Source organism: Coptis chinensis, chromosome 3 (genome assembly GCF_015680905.1).
Source record: "Coptis chinensis isolate HL-2020 chromosome 3, ASM1568090v1, whole genome shotgun sequence".
Lineage (NCBI taxonomy): Eukaryota > Viridiplantae > Streptophyta > Magnoliopsida > Ranunculales > Ranunculaceae > Coptis > Coptis chinensis.
The window spans coordinates 123,427,981-123,441,270 of record NC_141458.1 but is presented as its reverse complement, the minus strand read 5'-3'; positions in this window follow the sequence as shown (position 1 = coordinate 123,441,270).

The window sequence follows — 13,290 nt, the reverse complement described above, 5'->3', positions numbered from 1 at the left end:
CTCCAGTTATAGCTCACATCAAAACAATTAGCTGTGTTTACACAAAAAAAAAAAAACATCTAGCCTAGTTGGATAAAGGATTTAGCTTTCACAGGAGAGACTTGGGTTCGAGTTGGAGATGTGGTGAAGCTGAAATTGGTAGAACTGGGTTTGTCTACCAAAGTCTAATTTCTTGAAGACAATTTACGTTTTTTTTTTTTTTGATGGGCAAGCGAGGTTGTTATAGAGGTCCCCTACCCCTTTTCATTAATAAAAGATTAATAAGCTTGTTACAATCGGATATAGAGTTTGCCTACTGCATCATCATATATGATTTTCTTTACATCCTCTGAAAAGGAGCTAGGAACTAATTCTACATAGCTAACCGTAGGAACATTACTTGCCAATGCATCTGCAAGTTTGTTAGCTTCTCGATATACATGAGTAATAGTGAACTTCTCTAGTTTCTCTCTCATTTGGGTAATGCTCCTCATCATCTGTTCTGCTTGCCATGGGTAACTCATTTCATTTTTGAAAAAAGAGATTACATTCTTTGAATCCGTCAAGACTCGAAGTTTTCGATTCCTGCTTGAAATAGCCATTTTGATCCCTTTTTCGACGCCTTGCAGCTCTATTAAGGCAATGGTCCGCTTGTTGGACCTTCCCTTACTCGCTATTGTGACTTGACCCTGATCATTTCTTATAACCGCTACCCATCCCGCCAAAGACCCATTAAGTGTACCCGCCGTGTTTAAGTTTAGAGTTCCCTCGTGCGCTTTTTCCCGGCCTCTGATTGCCGTCTTCCTCACCGGCCGATATCACATCTACATTCCACCTTTCTCGAGCAATTTGTTGTTTTCCGGATCCCTCTTCCATCCTTATATCCATTGCTTCTAACTTTGTTCTGACATCATTCAGAATTCTACAAGCCACCTGAGCTGTGCCCGACTGTTTATTTTCAAAAAAATTTTCATTTCGTGTTCTCCAAATCCAATATATGAACCCATTCCATCCTAATCTCATTGCGTCTTGTTTCGGCCCTTTACCCACTGCCTTGCTCTGTACCCATTCGATTTCTGTTTGCCATGTGCTTGCCTGTGTTCTATTGTATCCCATTTTGTCCAGTATCAGCTGCCAAACCTCCTTAGAGTAATCACAATAATGAAAGAGATGTTCTGTCGTCTCCACTTCCTTCCAGCACAATATACATGTATCTGTAGTGACTTTATTCCATTCTTTCATCTTCTCTAGTGTTTTGAGTCCTCCTTTAATCGCCATCCAGCTGATGAACGAGTGTCTTGGGATTCGATTTGAAAACCATACCAGCTGATGCCAAGGCACTAGTTGTTTTGTCCCTCTCAGTCCTTCATAAGTGTCTCGCAGGCTGTAGTCTCCATGAGTTGATGCAGTCCATACTAACTTATCTGTTCCTCCCATTATTTCTGTTCCATAGTCGATCTCTTCCACTATCTCTCTTATGTGAACCTTAATTCGATCAGGAAAGTGCCATTCTCCTTGTACTATAAATTCAGAAACCTTTGCATTTATGTGACATGTGGAGTTGTAAGTAAATACTTGTGGGAACTTATCTTTCAAAATTCCACTCGGATGCCATGGATCAAGCCAGAAGTTGGTGTTACTTCCGTCTCCTATTTGGTGTATAGCCACCGAAACGCTTCTTTCCTCTCTTTTAAAAGATTTCGCCAGCTCCAAGAACAGTCACTTGGAATCTTTAGTTGCCAGAAATTCCTACCTTTGATCAAGTTTCTGTGTATCCAGTCCACCCATAGTGTATCGGCCTTTGTTAGTACTTTCCAGATGTGTTTCATGTTGGCCGCTTGATTCACCATTGCCGAGATTCCTCGGTCCCCCTCCCTCCTCATATGGGTAACACAACTCCTCCCATCCAATCAAAGCATGTGATTGGTGGTGGTCGTGCCCCGGCCCATAAAAATTCCTACACAACCTATTTATATCATCAATGATCTTCAGCGGCATAATAAACGATGCAAAACCGAATACACCGAGGTTGTTAAGGATCGCTTTAACTAATCTGCAGATCTCCCAAGATATGACAATGCCTTTCCTTTCCAGCTCAGATCCCGTTTGTAACCTTTGTGAGTAAAGGACTACAATCTGGGTGATTTCGATCTTGTTGTAATTAAGGGGAGTCCCAAATATTTCATCGGCGGCTCTCTCCCGCGGGGAATTGTAGTATCCCTCAATCTCTCGTGCATGTGCCGTCATCCACTCCGCAAAATATATCCGGCTTTTGAACAACATTCACTTCTAATCCAAAGGCAATCTTTGAATGTATTCAGATTCTCTTTTAGCTTTGTGGTTTTGTTTGAACATCCCCCGCATGAAGGCCATCAAGTCATCCGCAAAGGACAAATGAGTTATAACCGATTTTTTACATTTGTGATGAAGCTTATACTCATTTGTTTTACACGATTGTAGTGCATGATTTCGAGAACAAATCCATCACAAGGACAAACAAGTATGGGGACAAAGGGTCCCCTTGCCGTATCCCACGCTTTCCCTTGAAATACCCGTATGGTGCCCCATTGATCATGATTGAATAATGAGCTGATTCCACACACACTTTAACCCACTCAGTGAATCTCCTAGGCATCCCAACTCTATCCATAGCTTAATTCAATAGCTTCCCATCTCAATGAATCAAAGGCCTTCTTGATGTCCACTTTGACTGCACATCTTGGTGGTTCTGCATCCCTATGATAGTTATGCATGAGTTCGTGGGACAACAAGATGTTATCTTGGATGCTCCTGCCTGTAATGAATGCTGACTGGTTCTTATTTATCACCTTCGGCATTATCCGCTTCAATCTTCTTGTCATCACTTTTTTGTAATACACTTGTATACCACTCCACAACACGCTTATTGGTCTATACTCCCCGTGATTGGATGGACTATGTACTTTTGGTATGAGTGTGGACGCAAAGTTGCATTAACTTCTTGAAGGAGCTGACCTGAGGTAAAGAAATTCTGTATTGCCTTTATGAAGTCATCACCTATAATTCTCCATGTACACTTGAAAAAGAGTGCTGAAAATCCATCACTTCCCGGGGCTTTTTCATTCCCTATGGCTGCCAAAGCTTCTATTATCTCGTCTCTGGTGATCTGCCTTTGTAAATCTGCATGGTCGACTTCATTTATGGTCTGCCTTGGCCCAATCTCTTGAAATACTGCTAGGTTAATCTCTGCCATCTGTTCTGGGCTGTACAAATCCTTGTAATATCTCACACATTCATCTCCAATATCATTGAAATCTTGCATGATGTTACCGTCTCGTTTATCAAGCAAGTGATCTTGTTTACCACTCTTGAGCTTGGACCGATCTAAAGAAGTAGGTGGTATTCTTTGTCACCCACACCGATTACCGATCGCGGGACTTCGTTTTGTAGAATCCCTCCTCTCATTCTATCTTTGCATGAACATAATGTTTAAGTGCTTCTTTTTCCTTTGTAATCAAATCTCGATTGCTCGAGCAAGTATTTGTAATTCGTTTTGGATACCGTCCGCTCTCTCTTCTTTTCTTTAACTCTATCAATTACATTCCCTACTCTCGCGATTCCATACAATAAGAGCCCCTTCCGTTACCTTCCGGTTTCTTCATAAAGACATACATTGGGTTACCCCTCTTTGGGTTTTTCCACGCTTCTTCCACTATTCGCGATAAACCTCTTCTTTGTGCCGGTTAAAAAATTTAAAGGCTCTTTTCTTTTTGATTTCTCTCGTTTCATCGAAGTTACTATCATGGACGAGTGGTCGGAGATGGCACCTGGGTTTAAGAACTCAGTTTCATGATCTTCAAACTCATCGATCCACTCTGCATTTGCCATAACTCTGTCAAGTTTGCAACTTATTCTCTCCATTTGCTTGTTGCTCCATGTTAGGTGATTCCCCTTGTACTTGATATCCACTAGTCCGTGATGTCACCGATTGCAAGAGATCGTAAAAAAATGTTCTCGTCTGACTTCTATACCCCCTTTCTTCTCTTGTGGACTCAAAATGGAGTTAAAATCCCCCATTACTAACCATGGCTTTTGTATGATGCAAGATAAGTCTATTAATGCTCTCCATAGCTCTCTTCTTTCATTCATATCCACACTTGCATAGACTATTGTAATCACAAACTCTTCCCCTGATATAGTGTTCACTTCCATCGTGATTTGTTGCGCATCCTTTCTCAATAAGGTTGCTGTGCATACTCTAGGTTCCCAACAAAACCACACTCTACCCAATTCATTATGTGAGTAGTTATCCTCCATTGCCCACTGATTGAACGTTTTGTTAAACACTCGATATCTTTTTTCTTCTTTCACTCTTGTTTCCACTAAACCCATGATGCTCAGATTATATTTCCTTACCATATCCTTCACTTCTACTTGTTTGAAATTCATATTGAATCCCCTCATGTTCCAGCAGCCGAGGTGTGTACTCATTTACTCGAGTTTGGATGCTTAACGCGTGACCGTGCATTTGGCTGTCACTATGTTGTGTCTCCCTCCTTGAGTGGCATTTTTGTGGTTCCGGCCCCTTGTTTAGCTTTGCTGTGTGTGATCCTCTAGCGGCATTATTTCCCTGTTCAATTGGCAGCTCTGCTTCCCCTTCTTCTAATTGTTCGATTTGCTTTGTCGGCATAGTTTTTTTCCCCTTTTCTAGTATTTCACTCTGCTGCCTACCCTGTCCCTTCTCATACTCTGCTCCTTCTGCCCTCTTCTTCTCTGATTCAGAACATTCTTTTTCTATTCGTTCACCTCTAACTGCTTGTCTCTCTGTAGCCTTAGGTTCTGCTGGTGGTTTGCTGTTATCCCTCTGTACCTTTGCTCTCTCATTCCCTTCTGTCCTTAATTCCTTGCTGTCATTCCCTCTCTTAACTGATTGTGCCACGTCTGTCATGCTACTTTCCCCTTGGAGGTTCCTAGCCTTACATCGATGCTTCTTGGTTGGAGATTCCCAGCCATCATCATCATTTGGCACTGCATACACTTCATGAACTGTCTCTTCTGATTTTTCCCCCTGTGTTTGATCCTTTTGTGGTTGTGTTTGGTGCTGCACTTTATCTTTATTCTCTTCTCCCTCTGTACCCCTTACTTCCTTCTTTAGCCACACTTTATTTGTAGCCTCTGTTCCCGTTGGTTCCTTTTTTGGGCATCTTTGATCGGTGTCCGTCAAGGTTTGATACTCGCACACCTCGGCGGCTTCCAATTGTATTCGAAAGTTACTTTATATGCTCTCCTTTGATCAAGTATCACTGGAATGTGATCTGGGTACGGGCATTCAGTGTCGATCTCTACGCAAACTCTCGCATAGTTTGTGCGTGTCATATTCTCTGTTAGTTTATCTCGCGGAACATTGGGATGCCCACAAAGACTCCCCACTTGGCTGAAGCCGTCTTTGTTCCACATCTCCATTGGCAATCCTTTTACAATCACCCAAATTGGTATGGTTTTCAGTTCCCTCGATTCTGCTTCATCGAAGGTTCTCCACGGCCTAACTACAAACAATTGGCTGGCAATGTGGAAAGATCCAACATCCAATACCATCTGTTTATCTTCTTCCTTCTCAAACTTGTATGTAAACATAGCATCCCCATATGGTTTCATTACAAAACTTTTTATCCCCCATGCTCTACTTACTACATCCTTCACAAAGTTGTAGTTTAATCTTCTTCCTACAAAGGATCCCACCACTAGGTTATCGAATTTTTTGTTGTACTCTTCAAATTGCGTGCTAGTGACGTGAATGACAGGTTTTCCATTCACTATGGAGGGAGGGACGTATGATAGTGCTGCACTTCCAACTGCCTTCTTCCCTATGACATCTGCCCATGAACTCTTTCTGATGGGTTCCTTATCTGTGTTTCCAATCTTGGTCGTGATTCCTTCTACTTCTACATTCGAGGCTCTTGTACCTTCGTTTCTCCATTCTCGATCCAGTTATTTCGATTTACTTGAGTTTCCTTTCCATTGGATTCGTTTATTTTTATGCGCTTAGTTACTTCGCGATCCGGGAATTTCTCTCATCCTCTTTGTTGCTAGTCATGACCATGCCACATTGCATCGGCCGATCTTTGCCTTGTATAGGTAGCTGCGATATCAACACATCTGTAGTCCCATATGTTTCCCTCTCACCCTCTGCTCCTTCATATTGCTTCATTACAGATTCCAGTAACTCCTCCTTTATCTTGCGGCATTTCAGATCTAGCGCCATCTTTTCCTGACGTTTCAGATCTAGCGACAATTTACGTCTGAGCTCCAATTGCATCCGTTTGCTATTTGTACTTGTTTGAATCAAACCAAACTGAGCGTAATAGCTAAAAAAAAACAACTACTAATCTCTTTTAATTTTCACTAGTATTTTGGTTTCATACAATTTTGTTAATCATTGGAAGTCAATTTTTCTGAGACTGGTTTATCAGTTACACTTATCAAATTTACACAATTCGACGGAGCTCATTGCCAAGCGTGATGCGCCTGTTTCTTTCACACCATTTTGTTGCTCATTGGAAGTTTCCAAGACTAGCTAGTTTATCATGTTTCACTTATCAAATTAGCACAATTCAACTACGCGCTAATATAGAATGTTAAAGGTATGGAGTATTTGATCGCTACCCTACCTTGTCCAAGCTTCGCCATCCAATATTCTATATTATTTTGGTGGAGTGAAGCCATTTGCATTTTATGCCTTCTTGGTCGTTAAAAAACACAAAAGAGGCTATTGATATTTCATGTTATGTAAAAACAAATAGTTTTGCTTACACAAAAAACAGCTAGTCTAGTTGGATAAGGGACTTAGCTTTCTCCAGAGAGACTTGGGTTCGAGTTATAATTGGGTAGTTTGTACGTCCATCGAAGTCTGATTTCTTGAAGACATTTCACATTTGAGCTCACTTTTGCCCAACAAAACACTTTTCCTAATAGCTCAAAAAACAACTAATATCTTTTAATTTTCACTAGTATTTTGGTTTCACACATTAATATTTTGTTGCTCATTGGAAGTCAATTTTTCCAAGACTGGTTTATTCGAAACTTATCAAATTTACACAATTCGACTACGTACATACCAAGGGGTGTGCATAAAACTGGTCAAACCGACAAAACCCGAACCGGTAGGTTTCGGGTCGGTTATGTTTATTCATCGGTTCGGTTCGGGTTAGTATATGTGAAAACTGATAGAGTCGGTTCGGTTGTCGGTTTAGTCCCAAATTTGACCCGAACCGACTTGCCATATATAATATATATTAAAATATAAATATTTAATTGATTTAATTTAAAAATATGTGAAAACCGATCGGTTCAGGTTGGTTAATATCGGTTAAACAGTAACCCAGTCGGTTCGTGTATGATCCCATTTCATACATACTAATCTTACAAGTCTCCGCTCTGCGGTTTCCTATCGAAGATGAGAAATAATTGAGATTTGAATTGATCAGCTGAACCCATTTGGGTTGTCTATGTACCCCCAAGCCCTTCTCGAAGATCAAGCTGTGCCGTAGTTCTCCTTTCTCTTTTCTCTCTCCTGTTTCCCAGAGCCGCCTCCTTTTTTTTTTCTCTCTCTTCTCTCTCTTCTTTTCCTCTCTTCTAGGTTAATCCCCTGGACCTATTTGATATTGGGCCCATCTCTTTGGCCCCAATACCATACAAGGTCTACTTGTTTCTCTCACTCCTTGTTGGGTTATATTCTGGTGCTTTCATTTCCCTCAGTGTTGTACTCTTGGGCCTCTTCTACATATGATGTCAATGGTCATGAATATGGCTACTACAGATGCCCCCTCTCGGGTCCGTCGATGAAGACGGTGGACCGAGAAGACCTTGACCTCTTTTGTATTCGTACTTGAATTCCAAACCTTTGCAAGATGGGGCTCATCCCGGTCTCGGCGGGGGGTAGCTCAATTTGCCCCCAAGTTGATCCCACGAAGGCTTATCCCACTACCATTTTGCGAAGGGTCGTTCTTTTCCCCTTGGCACTCACTCTTCACAATCCATTACCATGCCCGCGAAGTGTCTCAACCCAACTATCAACTCTCCTTCATAGAACTCACTACTAAGCTCGTGGAGGGTCTATTCCCTTTCGCTCTCACTCTACAAACTCAATACAATGCCCGTGATGTGTCTCAATCTAGCCATCATCTCTCTTTCACAAAACTCTCACTCGTCTCCACTCCTAACTTCACTCTATCATCATCAATAGAGAGAACCCGACCCATAGTTTATCGTTAGCTTTTTGTTTCGGTTCCCCACAGACGGCACCATTGTATGATCCCATTTCATACACACTAATCTTATAAGTCTTCGCTCCTCGATTTCTTGCCGAAGATGAGAAATAATCGCGATTTGAATTGATCAGCTGAACCCATTTGGGTTGCCTATGTACCCCGAGCCCTTCTCGGAGGATCAAGTTGTGTCGTAGTTCTCCTTTCTCTTTTCTCTCTCCTGTTTCCCAAATCCCCGGCCAACTACCAGAGGAGGCGGCTTTGGGAAACAGGAGAGAGAAAAGAGAAAGGGGAGAACTATGGAACAACTTGATCCTCCGAGAAGGGCTCGGGGGTACGTAGGCAACCCAAATGGGTTCAGCTGATCAATTCAAATCGCGATTATTTCTCATCTTTGGCAGGAAACCGAGGAGTAGAGACTTGTAAGATTAGTGTATATGAAATGGGATCATACAATTTGGTTCAGATATCGGTTCAGCTGAAAATTAATTCGGTTCGGTTTGGTTCGGTTCCAGAAAAACATAAATTGATAGGGTCGGTTTAGTCCCGAACCCAACCCGAACCTACCCGTGCACATCCCTAGTGTTAGAATAGTTGTATGTAAACAACAACTAGAGTAGAACAGAAGGAACAATAGACAAGGACAATAATAATAGGGAACAACTAAGGCGCGTATTAGGCTGTCCTTAAGAAAAGATTTCACCCCTTCCAGTGGTGTAGAAAGGCAGCAGTGGCGTCTTCCTCACAGGATTCAATGGTTTACAGTAGCTTGACTTTGCACTAGAACAAACTACTCTTTAGAACAACAATATAACTCTTTCTAGCGGCTACAGGAAGAAGAGAAAACAATAGGGCAGGTCCAAGTTTCTATTTCTCTGAGATTGGTTTCTGTTGAAGTCCATTTCCTCTATGGACTCACAATCCTATTTATAGAGGTTAAGTCGGTCTCCTAAACAGATAAGGAAGAGAGACCAACTCATAATAGAACACTAAAACTTGCTGCTCAAGAAAAAAACCAAAACAAGTTTAGGCAATTGGTCAAACCACTACCCACAACAGTAAGCCCAAGCCCAAGCCCGAACCATACCCGATGTGGTGGATAACCAATGTGAGACTATCTACTATGCACTAAAGTGGAGAGAACACCCTTTGTTCATCTCCTCCACTTTGCACACACACACACACTAATATTTAGAAATACACAAGAGATTCCAATAATCCCCCACTATTTCAAAATACTAATTGTCACAGCCCGAATTTCTAAACAATTACAAAGTGAATATTTGAAATATAAATATCTCAAACATTACTATGTCCAATTGTCTAAAAACCCAGGCTATGACGGGGTGGATACAAGTCATGCCAAAACCAAAAACCCACATCATAAAAGAATCAACTTAACAACAAAATATCTTCAGAATTTCTCAACCATCACTTTATTAAAAGACTATCTTCCGTCCAAAAATCATCAATATAAAACTCTAAGATTAATAGGTCTTCAACATCGTATTCTCATGTCATATGAATATGAAACTACGTTATTACATACTTCCAAAAAGATCAGGCCTAATAAAATAAACTCCCGGACTACTCCATAAACAAATCCAAATCAAACGCCGTGGTTCCACTGCCTTCCACCTATATTCCCAAGAACACACCCACGTTGCCAAAACAAAGCAAACATGGGTCAGCAAAATGGAATTTGCTGGTATGAGTAGACTAACCACATATAAACATTTTCAGTCTTTACTTATCAAACTAACACTTTAAATATATCATAACTTAATCATTCTCAGCTTGGGAGACAAGTAGTTTCGTCATTTCAACCGGCATAGTTTCTTCCCAAGCAAAACTTCCATTATATTAACTCATTATAATAACTTGTTTTAATAACTAAGTAATTGAATTACAACTTACCGATATCCACTTCTGTATAATGGTAGGTCCGCGTCCTTGCACAAAATATTATTAAGTCCTACCCTCCTGCAAATGAAGTTAGAAATTTTATATAACATGTGTAGATATCTTATAGATATTCAAATGTAAGCCCAAACACACTTGCATAATCAAATCAATTTCTCTTATCAATTAATTAATTATTTTTCTTATACACCCACCATTTAGTACCTATGTACCTTAGGTCATTCCTGCCACATTCAAGGAATACCGGGTCATTCATGGCATAGTCAATGAATACCTAGTTATAATGCTAACGGGCCATTTATGACACATTCAATAAATGCCCACCTATCACATGACATCTTCAGTCATAAAATCTCATTTCCAAAACTTGAGGCGTGGAGAGATTCTAAAAGGGTGTGGTAAATTGTTGAGAACACTATTGAACTTTATTGCATATATTATTTTAGAGAACGGAGGAGTATCTTGTTTCTTGTATTATAGTTTACGCGTTATTAATATATCGATGTCTAAGTGTCATAGCGTCATATATCATAAAAGACTGATATATAACATAGTAGTTAATATACGTACACACGTATATATATATATAAAGTCTTAGCCTAACGCCAAACACACTTATAGCACTAGACCTATCCTAATAGACCTAATCATTTGTCGAGTCAAAGGTCAAACTTGGTCAACTTGTCAAAATCAACCCTGGTCAACAATCAAAGTCAACTTGTCATTTCCATGTTCAATAGGTTCATGGTCATAGCTATGGTTCATGGCTAAGGTCAAGGTGCATGGCTCATGGGCTCATGGCATGGTTAAGGTCATGGTTAGGACCCAACTAGAAATATCTAAAAGAAACAGATCCACTTAAAGCAATAATGACCCAGCCCCTAACAAAAATAGAAACCGGCTCAAATCAACTTAAATGAGATAGATCAAATAAAAAGGAAAAACCGCCCAAACAAATGAAATTAGATTAGACTCATAACTTATGACTGTACCAAATCTTTAAACATAACCTCAAGCCCATGCCTAACACATATCAGGCCCAACTCAAACATTCTAAGTTAATTCCGTGCCCAAACAAAACAGACCTATGGTTTTCGGCCCAAACCCACCTAAGCTAATCTCGTCCCAAGCCCAACAGAAAAATAATCTCGCTGGTCATCTTCTTCCTCACCTCACCAGCGCCTCCACCGCCACAGTAGCCCCCACAACCACCATTTGCCACCACTATTTAACCCTCGGTTTTCCTCCTTGCCAAAAGACCAATCTAACTATACCACAAAATCCCAATACCCTCACACTTCATAACTCGCGCTCGACCCGCCATTAATGCTTGTCCGGAGCTTCAACAGCCCCCAACCCACTACCAAATCAAATCTCCAATCACCAACACCGTTCCATACTAGAACCACAGCATAACCCACTAAAACAAACAACAAAATTAAACAGTACAAATTCAAGCTCGCGCCTCCATTAATGCATTTACAGAGCTTCAACAGCTCCACTCCTCTCTAACACTCAATCACCCAAACCAAACATCAATTCACATACCCAACACTTCACCACAACAACCAACATCATTTAATCATAACCACAATAGTAAGGATTCAAGTTCAAACTAATATACAGGACGACTCTGGCTCGCGCAGCCATTAACAAGCATAATGCTTCGACAGTTCCATCACACAGAGTTTCAACAGTTTCAATAATTAACAAGTTTCAGAGTTTCAATAATTATTAAGCAAATCGGCGTACTAATATTTAACACCTTCGACAGAAAAATAACAAAATAACGAAAGAAGGTGAGCAACAAAAGTGAGCGGAGATATTGGCCAGTAAACTTATTTATGTATACATGTGAAATAGAAAAATTAAACTCACTCACCTGATTAGCTTCGACCATCAGGTAGCTATTAAAAATTCTAGCAAGAAACCTCCCTTCTCCTTTATGTGTAAAACTCTATTTTTTCTTCTTTGTGTAAAAACTCTCACTCTCTCTCTCTCTCTCTCTATTTTAAAAAAACTTTTTTGTTTTTTTTTTTTTTTCAAACTCTCCTAAAAACAAGGAAGGAAGGTTTATCTCCTAACCCTACTGGGTTTCCTATCCTTACTAATATCTATCTTATTTTATTGTTTTATCTATTATTTCTTCTTATTCTTATTCTTATTCTTATTCTTATTATTATTAGGAAAAATAAATTATAAAACACGGGGTGTTATACTAATAGTCCCCCACTATTTTGGAATAGGATATTACAAAAGAAATGGGTTAACGAAATGCTAGAGAGAATCGAAAAAACAATGCATAAGATACTGGTGCTTTACGGGCTTGAACCAGTCATAGGGTAAAATGTCTTATAATACGTGAAAGTGGTGGATTAAAAAATCTTTGAACCAACATTCCCTTGTAGTAAAATAGATCACATGCACCCACACTGCTCTTTCATTATATGCCTGTTCTGCGGTGTTGCACTTTTTGGCCCTTACGCTGCCTGTGTTCCATGAATGCTCTAGAGTACTTGTCCGTATACTCATAAGAACCGACCCAGTTATACATTCACGTAGGTAGATATCCAATTATTTCATTATAAAATGGACTATGGATTCCAATAAGAGTAAAATAACTCATCTTTACTCATTGCAATTCTAGTTATACAAAGTATACTATAGTACCATCTCGCCATAGGGTGGGACGTCTCATAAATAAATAAGACGATAGTACTGCAGGACGACGAAGTAACTTGTTTTCCCCTTTAAACCTACTTCATGGGATCTCCAATCACATAGGTAGGGTTCGTCGATAATAATATATATATATATGGGCATAAGTCCCATCCCCTTCGACGTATAACCACTTGCCTCCAAAAAGTGGTGTGGTCAGACATGTGGCCAAACGAAGTCCAACCTAACATAATCTCTAGCAGCTGCTTGATTAAGTTATATCTCAAACTTACATGTATTATTTTCCCATTGCACATATATATCTTTATGTTTTAGCTATTGCAATGAGACAGTTGCAAAACATATATACATCAGGGGACTGTTTAGAGCTAATAGGAAGATTTTCCAAGAGGTTGCTAACCCACTCAACATCATCACATGCCTTTTCTAAGGCGATTAGCTTGGATGACATCCAAGACACTCAATT